At 44.6% G+C, this 18051-nt stretch overlaps 1 pseudogene across 1 annotated transcript; it reads right to left on the bottom strand.

Moving 5' to 3' along the window:
* Positions 1-12687: 12687 nt before the first annotated feature.
* LOC309335388 (proteasome maturation protein-like) lies at positions 12688-15229 on the bottom strand (annotated as a pseudogene). The gene is made up of 5 exons (XR_014161603.1): positions 15178-15229; positions 14000-14485; positions 13633-13793; positions 13305-13528; positions 12688-13041 (listed from the first exon to the last, which is right to left on the bottom strand). The product of XR_014161603.1 is annotated as a proteasome maturation protein-like (transcript).
* Positions 15230-18051: the final 2822 nt, after the last annotated feature.

Raw genomic sequence — 18051 nt, 5'->3', positions numbered from 1 at the left:
AAGTACACAACAAAGTGCATAGAACAGTCCGACTCCAAATACACCCAATAAAATGGATATCCGTATCTCGGAGACACGTTGACACATGGAAAGAAGTTAAAGGTCCTTTGCTGTGATTGTTTCGATCTGGAACATCCTCCTAAAACATACATCCTTTGTCAGAGGAAGGGAACCTTTGCATCTGACCCAATGACACACTGTTGCGCAATAGAACCCCCGATAGAAATTAATCCAAAATTATTTAAGAGGCAAGATGGAGAAGGTGTTTCAGTATGCATAGCTGAGACCTCTCTCTCTCTCTTGGGAAGCCTCTGATTCCACTGCCAGGAGTTTGTCGCTGTGGCGCTGCCCTGCTGAATGTTGACGTTCACTAAAACTTGTTTTGAGGATGGATGTTAAGGGAAATGCAAAAATTGATAAGGCGGGTGGTAATGGAGGGAGCTGTTTCAGGGCATAATGGGAAAAGACTCAAGCCTGTAGTCTCTTAATAGTCTTGAAATGGAATAGATGACCTGTTCTGTTGTCGGACAGTCTGACGTAAATCCCATTAGGATCAATGAGACTTACACTCAGGTAAATGTGTGCTGCATTGCAGGCAGGCTTAATTGTATTATATTGTGCTGGTCACAAAGACGATTTGGTTGTATCAAAGGGGAAAAGGGTCCAAGATGCAATGACTATGCTCCCTTTAGAAAATTTTATTTCAAGTCAGTTATTCAAAACTGTCTTTCACACTAATTGGAATACTGTGGGGGCCCCTATATATGCCATAGGCAGATCTGATTGACTGCCGACTTATATAATTTCAATGGCAGATTGTTTACACCTTGCAAAAACACACACACCTTTCATTTGGAGTTGGTTTGTTCGCTTAACATCCAGTTGGGAGAAGCATTCCGATGTACTCAAAAACTTGGTTGCAACTCTGTGATGTTTTTTTAGAAATACATTAAAAAGAGCTGGCCTTTACTTTGAAAAGGAAACCCTCCCTTAATTACTGACAGTTCATTTCTGGGAATGAAGCATGTTGACCATAGTCAAGTACATGGAAAGAGATGGGGGAATTTTTTTTTGCCACTTACTCCACTCAGCTGAGAAGAAGCAGTGGGGCTGAAGCCAAAATGTCTGCAATGTTTGCTCAGCTGTTACCCTGACAGAACCCACTCAGATATTGTTTGCAGCGTAAAAAGCCCTGAACTCCCATCACCTGCAAAGGTCTAAAAGCTACATCAAGGGACAAATGTCATGGTTTGGATACAGCTCTGACAAGACTAAACAGCAGAAGACATGTACTGTACACTGTTGGAATTCTTCACATTTCTTTCTTTTTTAAACTTAAAAAGGTAAAGGGACCTCTGACCATTAGGTCCAGTCGTGACCGACTCTGGGGTTGTGGCACTCATCTCACTTTATTAGCCAAGGGAGCTGGCGTACAGCTTCCGGGTCATGTGGCCAGCATAACTAAGCCACTTCTGGCAAACCAGAGCAGCACACAGAAACGCCGTTTACCTTCCCGCCGAAGCAGTACCTATTTATCTACTTGCACTTTGACGTACTTTCGAACTGCTAGGTTGGCAGGAGCAGGGACTGAGCAACGGGAGCTCACCCCATCCCAGGGATTTGAACCACTGACCTTCTGATCGGCAAGTCCTAGGCTCTGTGGTTTAACCCACAGACCACCCGGGTCCCTTTTTAAACTTAGGGAACATTATTTTGGCTACAGAGGTTTACACACTAAAGTAGACAATAGACTTATCTATTGAAAAATGGAAGGGACTTGGCATCATGTTTCGTTCCTGAATAACAGAGCCTCTGCAGTGGAATTTAGAAGCTTTTGGAATTAGAACATTTGTGCAGGAAAACAGGAAAAGAAAGAGGAGAGAGATTAACAAGAACAACAAGGATAATAAGAATTGGACAAAGTTGGAAGTGGGAACATTTGGGACATCCAGATTTGAAAGGTTTAAGAAATAAAATTGGAGTTTTACTCCCAAGTATATAAAAATCTGGATGGAAAAAATGGGCCTTTTTGAGATAGACTCCTTCCAAGATTGGACATTTAAAATTAAAGAAGACTGGTAAAGGACTATGGTTTAAATAAATGTGGGAGCTCCAGGAAGACATCAGATGTTGATCAATATGGGGAACGCAACCAGGAAAAGGGGGAGGGAAATTTGGAATCCAAAGGCTGCAAAATCATATTTTATTTTATTATATTTTAATCTATTATGTATATTAAAGGGGGGAACGCGCGGAAGGGAATAGGTCGATCTTAGGAGATGGGAAAATATTTTTAAATTGGGTTAATGATAATAAGGTTAAAATTTGGGATAATAAATTGCTGAATTTATTTGTAAGAATTGGAATATAAGAGGGGGAGGGGACGGGAAGTCCTGGAAAGATGTTACGGAAAATAAGATCTTAAATTTGGATGTTTTGGTTTTTTTATATTGTTATAATTGGAAACTCTTAATAAATATTATTTTAAAAAAAATAAACTTAGGGATGCCTTAGACCAGTAGTTTCCAAAGTGCATCCCAGGGAGTCCCTTGGAAGCTCTGTGTTTCCCAAGAAAAATATCACTAATGGCAGCAGATCTTGCCTGAAAGATGTATTAGTTTATCACCACTGTGCTAGGTGGGTTTTCTTGCTAGACCCAGATGTGGGAGAGGGGAGAACGGGGGGATCCCCAAATTTTCTGGACCGGGGAGCACATTTGACAGAGGTAACTGTCACAGGTGCCACAAAATACCCATTTCACAGAAAGAAAAAATGTCAGTGCTCAGAACCGTTCCGTCCCCCACAAAATACCAGGCAAAATACAATGTGTCTTGTCAGCTAAACAGAGACAAAAAAAGCAGGGGAAAACAGGCAATCTTCTCCCAACCAAACAACCATTTAAAAATAACGTTTAAAAATTTGGTAGGGGCAGGGAGGCCTTGGCAGGCACCAAGGGGGTTGCGGCGGGTGATGTGGTGCCCATGGGTATCATGTTGGAAACTCTAGGGAAAGGGTACAGTCTCTTCTCTGTTTCTCCAGGGCCACAGTGGGACCTTACAAATAAGGATGTCCAGCTCTCTACGTGAACTGACTGTGTTCTACAACAAACAAAATTTCCAGATGGAAGGTCTGGAAGCCATGTTTGAGATGTCAAGAAGATAAGCTGTTCCGTTCTCACAATCACCATCTATCCCCTAAAAGCTCCAGTAAACTCTTTCTATGATATTTTAGCTACTATTACAGAGGGGTTAAAAAGCAGAGACATCACCTTGCCAACAAAGGTCCGTATAGTTAAAGCTATGGTTTTCCCAGTAGTGATGTATGGAAGTGAGAGCTGGACCATAAAGAAGGCTGATCGCCGAAGAATTGATGCTTTTGAATTCTGGTGCTGGAGGAGACTCGTGAGTGGACTGCAAGAAGATCAAACTGATCCATTCTGAAGGAAATCAGCCCTGAGTGCTCACTGGAAGGACAGATCCTGAAGCTGAGGCTCCAATACTTTGGCCACCACATGAGAAGAGAAGACTCCCTGGAAAAGACCCTGATGTTGGGAAAGATGGAGGGCACAAGGAGAAGGGGACGACAGAGGACGAGATGGTTGGATAGTGTTCTTGAAGCTACCAGCATGAGTTTGACCAAACTGTGGGAGGCAGTGGAAGACAGGAGTGCCTGGCGTGCTCTGGTCCATGGGGTCACGAAGAGTTGGACACGACTAAACGACTAAACAACAACAACAACACAGATGGGTTAAAGAGGGAATTAGATCTGTTTCACAATGATGACAAAGGCTGCAATCCTAAACCCACATTCCTAAATGTGATGGAAACTAGTATGACTCCAAAAGTGCTCCATTTGAAGAATGAAAAGACCCCCCCCCAGGAATGTCACCCCAGTAGACAGCCAGTTATAGAAGTTTCCTCCGCATTTCAGACCTAAATATACCAAGATACTATTAAGTCTTGAGATCCTGTTATTTACTGTTGTGATTTTAATTTTTTCTTATGTAAATCTTCAAATCAAGTGCAAATTACGTTCAAGAGGTCAAAGAGAAAAGGGAAACCAAAGAAGCCAAACAAATGTCCATGAGAGATTCAGAGGGTGGCAACACGAGAACGGGGCCTTTTCTGCGGTGGCTCCCTGTTTGCGGAATCCTCTCCCAAGAGAGGTTCGTCTGGCGCCTTCATTATATACCTTTAGGCGCCAGGCAAAAGCATTCCTCTTCAAGCAGGCCTTTGGGCTGTTTAACATCCTATTTCCTTTTAACATGTGGTTGTAGAAGGGTATGGGGGGAAGGCTATTCATTTGTTTGGGTTTTGTTCTTGTTTTTATTTTGTATTTTGAGTTTTTATCCTGTGAACTGCCCTGAGATCTACTGATGAAGGGCGGTATACAAATTTAATTAACTGATTAATTGTAAATAAAAAATAAATAAAAAATAAAAAGTGTTCAACTTCACAGCCTTTACTAACTAGCTGTCCTCAAGCTGTTTTGTCCTGCAACTTCCATCTGCCCTGTAAACTGGGGGCGAGTGGGGGCACCAGGTTGACAAAGAATAATCTGCAGCATCTGAATTATACTTCTCAACAACATTTTACACCCTGCCTATTAATAATTAGATTAGGATGCTCGCTCCCTCTCTCTCTCTCTCTCTCTCTCTCTCTCTCTCTCTCTCTCTCTCTGCTAAATTCTTGCACAATTTAAAAAGTGACTCAGCAGTTCATGACTTGGCAGATTTCTAGTCAGCAAAAGCCAGGAAAGCTTGAGGGAGTAGCCTGGGACTATCGTGATTTACTTGTGTATAATATTTGCCCTTCTTATCTATGCTCTTGCTGCTGAACTGTCATATTTTGTGCCCGAAGTAAAACAGAAGCTTAAAGCATTTCACGGATACCACTTTAATAACTGCCCTATCCAATGCCAAACTGACGTCATTGTTTTAATGTTATCCCAGGGGTACAGGAAGGAGTGGCACTGTGCAAGCTTCTGTTTTGCAATTTAAGAACCTGCTCTTAAAAAGTGGGGTGGCCATGTGTCCTACTTCTATTTGGAAGTATCCCCCGTAACTGAAGGGTTGTCTGGTCCAAGTGCAGTTTACACTTGATCTTAGCCAAAAGGCCGAGAAGCGATGTGCAGTTTAATCACAAGGAACCCTTATAAAGGAGATCAGGAGTGACCTTGAAGCTTGCAGTCCACAGTTGGCACCATGAGCAGCAGACAGGGCACACATAGGGCACACTCCACCTTCTCACAGTCTTCTCCACTATGTCCAGGCCCAAAACTCCAACATGTCCAGGCCCAAAACTGGGCAGCGCATCTTCCGGGCATTTTTTTTTTCAGGCTCCAGGTCACAGTGTGAAATCGATTTGAATAAACATTCACAAACTTTTTATAGATAATAATCAGCTAAATAGTTTGAGGATCTATACAACTGTGTAACATGCAGAAAATAGCATTTTTAGAGAAATCAAAGACTGGAACTGAGGGAAGTCGGGGGGTGGGGGTGGGGTTCTGTGGGGGGAGGGAGGGAAAATGGGGTGAAAAATAAGGATGATATGTTTCTGGATAATATTTTTTTAAAATTTTGAATAAAAAAGTTATTTTAAAAAGAAAAGAAAAAAAAGATTAGACACCTACATCCAATGATCCTGAGCAGCAGAGACTTGACTGGAGAAAACAGAGAGCGTGGGAAGAAATTTAGAGAGGGAGAGAGAGAGAGAGGGAGCACTCAATGTTTTTTTTTTTAATAACTTTTTCAAAAATTAACTTTTTCAAATTCTTTTGAACAAGCATCCATCCGAATAAATCTCTCATATCCGTTGGGGGGGAAAAAAGAAGGTCACAGTGTGAAATCGTGGTGCTCAAAATGGCTGTCGTGCCCTCACACGAGAAAACGGGGTGCCCCAGTTTTCCCAGGACAGTTGACGGATATGGAAATGTAACATACGTCTGTTAAAATTGCAGCAATTATTTCTACAGGTGCATCTACACACACACACACACACACACACACAATTAGTGTTCGAGAGATTTTGTGCAAATATTTATCTCTCATTTATTTATCGTGGTGCTAAGTGGCCACTGTGAATGACGGTGTGATGAAACTTTGGCATAAGCTACCCCAGAAAGAGTCAGAGAAACCTTAAACTCTGAAGAACTTTGTCACCAGTTCAAGCATGTTCTCACATGTCAGCTCAACTTCCTGGTAAACAAGGGTTTTGGAGGGGCCTTAGGCAAAACCCCCACCGTGATCTCCCTGCTCCTTCAGAAGAGCTGGTCAATGCATGCCTCCCAAGCAATACTCTCATTACCCTCACATGGAGCTATTTGTATATAGATTTGATTCCACCCACCCCCGGCCCTTCCAAACAAATACATGTTCTGAGAGGCACAAAAGCACTTCAGATTTCTAGTACATCTCAGCTGCAATGTAGGGCAAAGTTCAGCTTCCTGGTCCCTCTTTCCTGTTTTCTTGGCAGGCATTTTAAGGCTTACACTTAACCACAAGCAAAATGTTGCCAAGCTCTGTTTTTCCTTTCCTTTCTTCTACAGGATTTCGTTTTAGTCCTTGCAAAGCTGACGGGGAATTTTTTAATTTTAAATATGCCTAGGCTTTGTAAGAATTCCCCCTGCCTTTATCTAAGAAAGAGCTTTAAATTACTTATCAAAGCATTGCGTTTTTGCAGATGGCAGAAAGTGAGGAGGAATTAAAGAACCTTTTAATGAGGGTGAAAGAGGAGAGTGCAAAATATGGTTTGAAGCTCAACATAAAAAAAAACGAAGATCGTGGCCACAGGTCCCATCACCTCCTGGCAAATAGAAGGGGAAGAAATAGAGGCAGTGAGAGATTTTACTTTCTTGGGCTCCATGATCACTGCAGATGGTGACAGCAGCCACATAATTAAAAGACACCTGCTTCTTGGGAGAAAAGCAATGACAAACCTAGACAGCATCTTAAAAAGCAGAGACATCACCTTGCCAACAAAGGTCCGTATAGTTAAAGCTATGGTTTTCCCAGTAGTGATGTATGGAAGTGAGAGCTGCACCATAAAGAAGGCTGATTGCCGAAGAATTGATGCTTTTGAATTCTGGTGCTGGAGGAGACTCTTGAGAGTCCCATGGACTGCAAGAAGATCAAACCTATCCATTCTGAAGGAAATCAGCTCTGAGTGCTCACTGGAAGGACAGATCCTGAAGCTGAGGCTCCAATACTTTGGCCACCTCATGAGAAGAGAAGACTCCCTGGAAAAGACCCTGATGTTGGGAAAGATGGAGTGCACAAGGAGAAAAGGACTCAAAGCTACAAACATGAGTCTGACCAAACTGCGGGAGGCAGTGGAAGACAGGAGTGCCTGCCGTGCTCTGGTCCATGGGGTCATGAAGAGTCGGACACGACTAAACAACTAAACAACAACAACCACAAGTAACAGGCATATTAATTTCCCCTGTACCATAACATATATGCTGTAAAAAAAATGAGGGCGGATGTCCTATGGTGAAAGAATGGGGGAGTTCTATAAGGTTACTTGACTTTCTCAACAGGAGCAGTCCTTGAAAGGAAAAGCTATCCTCCTTTTGCAAATCAGGTGAACTTGGCAACCCTGGGCTTGGCTTATAATGGCAGTGATAGTTGTATGTATTGGTGTGCAGTCCTCCAATGAAAATATTCCATAATAAAAAAAATAAGGGCCTGATCACACCGAATAGTAACAGCAGTCAAGGAATGGAACAATGTGAATCCTCTCATCCTTGGTCACGTGACAACAGGCCATAGTAGTTAATAGGCAGGACATAGCAGATAACACCAGTTTCCCCCCCTCAAAATTGGCTTGCGGCTAAAGGCCTCCCCTTAGGTAGTTGCTCTCGGCTGCCCTCTCTGTGTTTTCTTTTGCAGTATGGCTGCTCTCCAATGAAGATGTGCCCCCTTCCCTCAGGGTAGGACAGTGCCTCTGCAGCCCTGTGGTGACAAGTTGCAAGAAGGAGCAGCTGCAAGCTGAATTTGGGCAACTTCATGAATATTGGGCAAGTTCAAGTCTTTCTTTGGGGCAAGATCGTTCTGTAGAGAACGAAACACGATCAGCAAGAAGAGAAGAAGAATAAGAGTTTGGATTTGATATCCCACTTTATCACTACCCTAAGGAGTCTCAAAGCGGCTAACATTCTCTTTTCCCTTCCTCCCCCACAACAAACACTCTGTGAGGTGAGTGGGGCTGAGAGACTTCAGAGAAGTGTGACTGGCCCAAGGTCACCCAGCAGCTGCATGTGGAGGAGTGGAGACGTGAACCCGGTTCCTCAGATTATGAGTCTATCGCTCTTAACCACTACACCACGCTGGGTCTAATATGGAAGTATGGCCGAGAAACTCTTCCGGGTTCTTAGCTGTGAGGTTTTGCTTGGGATAAAGCGTGTTCTCTTTCATGGAGAGCACGTGTTGCGGTGGGGTCTATGGAAAAGCCATATGGTTCAACCTTGTAGGCAACCGGATCGTCAGAACAGAAAATATAATCTGGGGACCACAGCTGAGGACCTGCCAAACTGACATCTGTGAACGAGGCAAGCCAGGGAGCCAAGCCACATGTACCAGTGATGGGTGACACTAATAATAATAATAATAATAATAATAATAATAATAATAATAATGCCACTCATCTCCTCTGGGCCTCCTACCTTCAGAATCCATTTGATCATCAGAGTGATGATAAACTCTCTCAAGTCTCTCACCGTCATCAGACAGGCATCCCTCTTGCAAGGCACTATAAGGCTTGCTTGCAATGCAGCACTTTGTGACATCAGCTGGCAAACAGGGGCCAGGCTGCTGGGTTGTAAGCCAGCTCAATTAATAGAAATAAAATCAAGGGTGTGTGTGTGTTTGTCAAAGTGTGCTGGGATGAGGCCACCGTGGGTCATCTAGTCCAACCCCTGCAATGCCAGGATCCTGCCCACAGCCAGCCGTGGCTGGGCTCCAAACTCCAACCATCTTCTTCCCAGCCAGATGCACTGCCCTCTTGCAATTCTGCATGGGGTGGAGAAAGAGGAGAGAGAAATGTTTTGCTCTGTGTCTCTCAGGACATGGATATGAGAGCCACACCATGCAGCCCGGTCAATATCTCAAAGGAATCCCTTGGAAGACGGTAGACTCTCCTTCCTTGAAGGTTTTTCAGCAGAGGTTGGAGGGCCATCTGCCATGGATGCTTTAGCTGAGATTCCTGCATTGCAGGGGGTTGGACTAGATGACCCTCAGGGTCCCTCCCAACTCTACAATTCTATGATCCTATGATTTAAATTGCATCTAATGAGCATTTAAAGCACATGATGTCCCCAAAATGATCCTGGGCATTGTAGCTTCTAGGCTCTTACCTTGGGAAACTCAGTCATAGCGGAGACTGTACAGCAGTACAGCAGGGTCCTTTTAGGCTTTGAAAGTGAGTTTGAATGTTGCGGGGGAGGCAGTTGAGAGTTTGTTGAGAGTGGTGGGTTCTAGAAGTGGGGGGGGGGGCAAGGGGCAGCTTCCGATTGGCTGCAGGAGCTTCCTGCACTCAGTTGGAAGCCGTGTCGGACGTTCGGCTTCCAAAGGACATTCGCAAGCATGATCTCCTTCATGGAGAGCACATGTTGCAGTGGGGTCAAACAGGATACCACCTCTTGGTTACAGGGCGGGGCCGTTTGGATGGCCATGACTGTGATTGGGCCAATTTGGGTTTTCAGATCAGAGGAAATGACTTCAGGTCTGGTTTTCACTTCTGCTCCTTTCCTTTTTTTCTTGTTGAAAACAGCATCTTCAGGTATTCCAGTTGCTGATTGTGGTCCTACCCTATCCCTACACCCCCCTTATAACATATATTCTCAGCGGAGGAACCAGCTTCACGAGTCAGGGTTATAAGCCGATTTATTAGAAAACCGACTAAGAGTTTGTTTTTAAACAAAGATCTCTGCTTGGTATGTAGTGAGAATGACCGCTCCCCACTTAAAAAACGGGGGGCGCCCTTTGCGTGGACGCGCGCAGCCCTGGATCTGGAGTGGCCCCATCAACATAGGCTTTGCCTTCCCCCAGGTGGGATACCTGGAGGTCCCCGCCTACCCCAGTGAGATGCTTTGAAAGTGCAACAAAACTCAGCCGTTCTCCCAGAACTGAGGCTCATCCACATGGAGACTAATCCTGTACACAAGATTTATGTTGCTTTTGGGGTGTTCTATTACATCATTGTTATTTATTGTTTGTAGGCCACTTTGCGATTCATGCGAATGAAAAGCAACATAGAAATATAATTTCTTGTGCTACAAAACAAACAAATAAAGGGGGGGGGGAGTACATCTATCGCCTCCACTGCTTGAGTTACACTGCTTGAGTTATTGTGCTTGAGTTACACTGAGTTGCTGGGTCTGTTAATAGGCCTAGGATCCTGCCTAAGTCCCACCCTCTTTCAGGGCTTATGCCAGTTTCAGATCAGCCAAACTCATCTCAGTTGTCTGGGTTCTGACTAAGCCAGGCTGAGGGAGATACCGTACACCAGATTCTCTCCTGCTGAGCTGAGGATAAGGGAGTTAAGCCTGTGTAGTCCAGCTGTTCCAGGAACCTCCTGGCTCAGCTAGAGATCCAGTGGATGCTAACCTGCTCATCCCAGGGGATCTTGCTATAGAAGAAGAAGATGAAGAGTTTGGACTTGATATCCCGCCTTTCACTCCCCTTAAGGAGTCTCAAAGCAGCTAACATTCTCCTTTCCCTTCCTCCCCCACAACAAACACTGTGTGAGGTGAGTGAGGCTGAGAGACTCCAGAAAAGTGTGACTAACCCAAGGTCACCCAGCGGCTGCATCTGGAGGAGCGGGGATGCGAACCCGGTTCGCCAGATTCCAAGTCCACCGCTCTTAACCACTACACCACGCTGGGTATAGGATTGCTCCTTTGGCAATAGAAATGCTTTTGATATATGAAGGCAGCAATTGCGAGTCACAATAATAGGAAAAAGTACAAGCTGGCTTCAGTGGGGCAGAACTAACCACCTAGAATGTATTTGGAAAATATATGTGAAGAAGATGCCCCTCTGTTGCTGATTGCTTGTGTGCCCTGGTGCCCATGCAGAGCAGTAATAAGTAAACAGATCCTGGAACAGATTTTTCTTTACTTTCTTCCTGCTAAAGGTAAAGGTAAAGGGACCCCTGACCATTAGGTCCAGTCGTGGCTGACTCTGGGGTTGCAGCGCTCATCTCGCTTTATCGGCCGAGGGAGCCGGCGTACAGCTTCCGGGTCATGTGGCCAGCATGACTAAGCCGCTTCTGGCAAACCAGAGCAGGGCACGAAAACGCCGTTTACCTTCCCGCCGGAGTGGTACCTATTTATCTACTTGCACTTTGACGTGCTTTCAAACTGCTAGGTGGGCAGGAGCTGGGACCGAGCAACGGGAGCTCACCCCATCGGGGATTCGAACCGCCGACCTTCAGATAAGCAAGCCCTAGGCTCTGTGGTTTAGACCACAACGCCACCCGCGTCCCTTTTCTTCCTGCTCCTGGTTGTCCAACCCTTAGAGTTCTAACTGAGTGATGGGAAGCAGTCTCTCTTCAGGGTGAGGCATTTATCCCTGCAGGATGCAACTTAGTGGGTCATCGCAGCCCCTGAGATACATGCCATTGACAGCATTTGTATTAGAATCAAAGAATTGTAGATTTGGAAGGGACACCGGGGGTAATCTAGTCCAACCCCCTGGATTGCAACGTGGGGCTTGTGCATTGCTGGGGGTTGGAGTAGATGATCTTGTAGTCCCTTCCAGCTCTACAGTTCTTTGATCCCTTCTATGCCCAGATGCTCTGAGACTAAATGTTTAGTTGTACCTGGTTCTTTCCAGTCCGATTTTCCCCACGCAGTTCTGACCAGCTCTAGAGTGGACTCCCTTATTTCACTCCCAGACACTTTTCAAAAGTTGTCCCACTAATTCTTTGATTTCTCTCCTTATTTGGATTTAATTTGGGAAGTTTTCTCACTCTAGGGACAGTCTTGGAGGCTGTGTGCCGATGAGCTGATCTCTCCCTCTTCTGCCACTGCTCATTTCCCAAATTGAGACAGTCTGAACTCTTCAGATCTTGGGTTGCCCCAGTGGGGAGCTCGGGTTTTTTGTTTACAGTGGTACCTCGGGTTACATATGCTTCAGGCTACATACGTTTCAGGTTACAGACTCCGCTAACCCAGAAATATTACCTTGGGTTAAGAACTTTGCTTCAGGATGAGAACAGAAATTGTGCTCCGGTGGCGCGGCAGCAGCTAAAGTGGTGCTTCAGGTTAAGAACAGTTTCAGGTTAAGTACAGACCTCCGGAACAGATTACGTACTTAACCCGAGGTACCACTGTATTTGTTTTGTTTGTTGCATTAATAGAAAATTTTACTCATTGTTTTTAAAAGATGGCATGTCAAGTCATCAAGCACAAGGAAAGAAAGATTAAACAACAAATACCTAGGTTATATATGGCAAAGAACAAGAACATTCAATCTAAAATGTCCCCTTTCTATAGACTTTTTAATGTCTACAGTTCCACAGTTGCAGACATGAAACAGTAATTGCCCTGAATAGAGATATTTCCCGATTTTTCAAAAAAATACCCAGTTACAAGACATTTGTACTGACAGTAAACACAGAACAAAAGTAATACATTTAAGCATTTAATATGCCTTGTTTTCATCAAGGTAGGTGGATCTGTGTGTATCAAAACAAGTGCTGTACAACTACTGTTTATATGATTTACTTGAACCCACAGGGACACAGGTAAGAAACATTTTCATGAACAGAAGGATGGAGGATGTGCGCATTATAATAAACCAAGTTTGTGTTCAACCAAAAGATGAGGATCTCCCATTCCTTCACTCTGAATAGCCTCAAAACCAAGGCAGTCACAGTTGCCTTTCCAGATATCCAGGGACAAGTTAGAACTAGGAAGGAAGGGAAGATGCTGGACCTGCTTCACTGCTTAGAATTCCATTTGCAGCTTCAGAGGTGCATGCAGTCCCTGAATATTTCTCAGAGTAGAAAATTTCATCTTATCTTGATTTAACAACAACAAAATTATCCGTGTTAAGTTGTGGGTGAACATATCAGACGACACAGCGATTCTTCAAACAGCTTTTGTTTATTCAGAACAGAACTGAACTGAAGGGTTCAGCCAGCCTGCTTATATAGACCTCCACTACAACGCAACTGTAACTATTTTCTGTAACTATCCAATCACTGAACATCACTTTCAATCCCCTATTTGCATATGTGGACCTGAGTGAAAATTATCTACAGTATCCCCCTGCTGGCCCAGGGTGAGAACCTCAGTACATAACAATCCGGTATGACCAAAGGATGAACAGGGGAAAGTTCGCCCTACACATTTGTAAAGCCTCTATTTATCACATCACAGCTTTCAAATGCTTCAGCAGCTGAAAAATCAGAAACCAGAATACAGTCCTTCAGCTGAGATCTAAACGCTCTGGAATTCATCTTTGCACCGTCACCCAACGCCTCTTCTTTCCGCCAGCTGGCATCACTGGGGAATCCTCAAGCTGTGTTTTTTATAAAAAAGAAGGGGGGAAAGGACAGTGGTCAAGGACAATGGGAGTTGTAGTCAAGCAACCCCTGTAGAAAGGCCCCCAGTCCCCAAACCCGCCTTATCAGTGTATGCCTTTTTTCAGAAATGAACCCAGAACATGAACACGTATGCTCAACTTGTAGGGTGTTCTCCCTGCCCCATGCAAAGGTTCCCTTCCTCTTACCTGTTCATTTTGGGGGAAGCTTGGGCAGCAGCCACAGCGGTGCAGACAGGAGATCCTGCAAGAAAGAAGGGATCTTCAAAGCACGGGAGAACTCAACGCTATGCACTGCTTCTTGGGCTCAAATCCTGTTTGCTGCTTTCGCAGTGGCATCTGGGTGGCCCCTGGGAGAAGAGGAAGCTGGACCAGGTGATCCCTTGGCCTGATCCTGCAGGCCCTTCTGGTTTGTTTCCTAAGGCCCCCTCCTCCCCCCTGTCCCATTACCTCAGAGGCGAGAGGCCGTAGTCTGGGCTCCAGTCCCTCCTGGAATGCGGCAGTTCTCCGGCTGAACTTTTCCCTCGCTGCAAAGGAAACCGAGACATCAGCAGACACCTGGCTCCCAGCCACGCTAGCCCCAGTCTGGGGCAGGAGGGTGGGGGACCTGGGAAGGGGCATTTCCTCCTACCTGATCTTATAAGTGCTCCCCACTTCTACTCCGTATGGGTGTCTCGGCTCTGTCCCAACCGGCCTAGCACAGAAGCAGCAGCCAAAGTCTCCTCCCTTTCAAAAATAACCCGAGAAGCTGTTTTAATGGGAGGAAACTTTGGCTGCTGCTTCTGTGCCAAACTGGGCCGGGAAGGAGCCATGCCCATTTTGGAGAAGGGGCAGTGGGGAAGCATTGTGAGGGACGTCAGCTGGGAACCGCCGGGATGTTGTCCGGTTCTTCATCCCGGGGGCCGGAGCTGGTGCCTCATCCCTGGAGGTGTGGCCCTGTGGAGGAAGAAGGACATCATATGAGAATGGGTGCACATTCAGCTGTCTTAGCCACACCAAATATTGAAAGGCTTCTCTCTCCACTTTGACCGTCATGTACTGTTATGTACATACACGTTATGTACTGAGTTGAATAGGATCCAAAATGCAGCAGTCTGATTGGTCCTAGAACAATAGGATTCAGAATGCAGCAGTCTGATTGGTGTGAACAATAGGATCCAGAATGCAGCAGTCTGATTGGTCCACAGGAGCCACCCAATCCAACTCCAGGTGGAAGTGAATCCACAACCTGATTGGCCTACAGGAGAATCCCGGAATTAGCCAATCATGTGGGGCCCCTCTTGTAAATAATGTATAAAGTAGACATTCTGGGGGAACTTCCATTCCTCCTCACCTCTATGAGCTGAATAAAGAGCATGAAATCCACTCTCGACTCCGAGTATATTTCACATGGCAATCCTGTAGTGGAAGCCAAGGACAATCAGATGCCCCACAAGAGCATCTCGGATGAGGTGGCATTCAAAGAGGGTGAGACAATTGCATGGTGCAGAGGGTTATGCAAGGCAACCCAGTTGGAGGGAGTAATGCTTCTGAAAAGCATTTCCTGGAAGCCACAGGTGGGGAGAGTGTTTCTAGGACTCCCAAAACATGTTTCAAAAAGGATCCCTTCGTTCCCTCTGCCCAATTACCTGATGGTTGCCATGTCTCTCCAGGGATTTCGCCAGAACAAGGTACACAGGCTCCCTCCCTGCAAAGAAAATGAAGGAATCAGCAAACGCCTGGCTCCCAGCCATGCCAGCAGCAGTCTGGCGCATGAGGGTGGGGGACATGGAAATTAAAGCATTCCTATAATATAGGGCATTCAATTGGCATTTCCACTTACCTGAGGTGGGAGCCTTTCCCCCTTTGCTCTGGGTGGCCTCTCTCCTAAGGAAGAAACAAGCTCAGTTAGTCTGATTGGTTGGAGGAGTTCCAGATAAATATATAGATATATATATATATATAGAAAGTGCATCTAATGAGCATTTAAAGCACATGATGTCCCCCAAATGATCCTGGGGATTGTAGCTTCCAGGCTCTCACCTTTGGGAAACTCAGAAATAGCGGAGACTGTTGTAGAAAGAGTACAGCAGTGCAGCAGGGTCCTTTCAGGCTTTGAAAGCGAGTTTGAATGTTGGGGGGGAGGCAGTTGAGAGTTCGTTGAGAGTGGTGGGTTCTAGAAGGGGGGGGGGCAAGGGGCGGCTTCCGATTGGCTGCAGGAGCTGCCTGAACTCAGTGTCAGACGTTCAGCTTCCAAAGGACATTCGCAAGCGTGTTCTCCTTCATGGAGTGCACGTGTTGAGGTGGGGGCTAACAGGACACCCCTCTGTTGATGGGCGGGATCATATAGATGGCCATAGCAGTGATGGGCTGTTTGAGTTACCTTGGAAATTTTGATGTTGCCAATTTGTGGGATGGACCAAGGGTTTTATATATAGTGGTATCTCGGGTTAAGAACTTAATTCCTTCTGGAGGTCCGTTCTTAACCTGAAACAGTTCTTAACCTGAGGTACCACTTTAGCTAATGGGGCCTCTCGCTGCCGGCGCGCTGCCGGAGCACGATTTCTGTTCTCATCCTGAAGCAAAGAGGTACTATTTTTGGGATAGTGGAGTCTGTAACCTGAAGCGTCTGTAACCTGAGGTACCACTGTACTGAGCACACAGCATTGAGCGTTCTCTTTTGCTGCGTGCACCGGGTAACCTGGAGCACTCGGACCATTTGGAGGACCAGTGGAGCGATCTTCTCATTGTCTGGTTACATTTCTTTATGTCCCCCTTCTTTCTAATCCTCTCCAGCCCCTTAATTAATTTATTTTCCCCTTTTTCCTGTTTGATTTTCCACCCTAGCCCCGGCCAAAATTATGCCAAAAACCTTAAACATAAATTTCTGTGTGAATTGTGATTTATTTAGGAGGGTAGCTTGGGGACCTCAAGACACAACAACATTGGAATAAGACTGGGTGGCTTCCAGTGCATATAAAAACATTAGAAAACATTTTTTAAAAAAACTTCCTGATACTGTATAAGAGGATTTGCATCTCAACTACGTAAATAAACTTTTAATACCGTCGCTTGTGCCTATTGTTCCTTGTTTCCTGGACCAGCTACAAAGAAGCACCTGTTGTATATACATTATTACTATAGGCATTATTCCTTGTTTCCTTCCTTCCTTCCTTCCTTCCTTCCTTCCTTCCTTCCTTCCTTCCTTCCTTCCTTCCTAGTGTGGTACATAAATGCATTTATTTGATTTCAAGTGTGGTACATCAAGTGCAATTGTTCTACATAAATAAATAAAACCTTAAATGAGAAAATTACAGATCAAGAAATAGAGAGTGCCATCCAGGACATGCAACTGGGAAAATCACCAGGACCAGATGGATTAACCGCGAGATACTATAAAGTACTGAAGGACTGGTTAATACAACCATTGAAAGAAGTCTGTAACCAAATCCTCGAGGGGAAAAAGGCTCCCGAATCGTGGAAGGAAGCATTTATCTCACTTATACCAAAGACAGAAACTGAGAAACATCAAGTTAAGAATTACCGCCCTATATCACTTTTGAATGTGGATTATAAAATTTTTGCAGACATTTTAGCAAAAAGATTTAAAAAAGTTTTGTTAGAGGAGATTCACATGGACCAAACAGGCTTTCTACCAGGCAGGCAATTGTCAGATAACGTGAGGAACATTATAGATATTTTAGAACTCTTGGAAACTGACATAAATAGAAAAGCTGTCTTGATTTTTGTGGACGCAGAGAAAGCCTTTGACAATATTTGTTGGAGCTTCATGAAGAGGAATCTCCAAGGGATGGGGGTAGGCAAGAACTTTGAAAATGGTATAAGTGCAATTTACTCTGAGCAAAAGGCTAAACTAATTGTAAATGGTATGGTTATGGATGAAATCCCAATAGAGAAAGGGACACGACAGGGATGCCCAATTTCCCCTCTATTGTTTATATCGGTACTGGAGGTTTTCCTAAATATGATTAGAAGGGACCAGCTGGTTAAAGGTATACAGGTCGGAACTAAACATTATAAGTTAAGAGCATTTGCAGATGATTTAGTTTTGACATTACAACAGCCAGAAGCCAGTACAAAAAGAGTTTTGGAACTTATTGAAATATTTGGCCAAGTAGCAGGTTTTAAATTAAATAAACATAAGACAAAGGTGCTGGAAAAAAATCTTACGATGGGGGAAAAAGACAGTTTTCAAAGAGAAACTGGTTTGGAAATTGCTAAGAAGGTAAAATATCTGGGGGTGAACTTAACATCTAAGAATGTGAACCTATTCAAAGATAATTATGAGAAATGTTGGGCTGAAGTGAAGAAAGACTTTGATATATGGTCAAGATTGAGACTTTCCTTGTTAGGCCGAATTGCTGTTATTAAGATGAATGTATTGCCGAGATTGTTGTTTTTGTTCCAAACATTGCAAATTCTAGATAAGATGGATTGCTTCAAGAAGTGGCAGAAAGACATATCTAAATTTATCTGGCAGGGCAAAAAACCCAGAATCAAAT

Source organism: Podarcis erhardii, assembly GCF_964252035.2.
Source record: "Podarcis erhardii genome assembly, chromosome: 1".
Classification (NCBI taxonomy): domain Eukaryota; kingdom Metazoa; phylum Chordata; class Lepidosauria; order Squamata; family Lacertidae; genus Podarcis; species Podarcis erhardii.
Note: the sequence above shows the minus strand (reverse complement) of the source record. Positions and strands in the feature narration are given on the sequence as shown.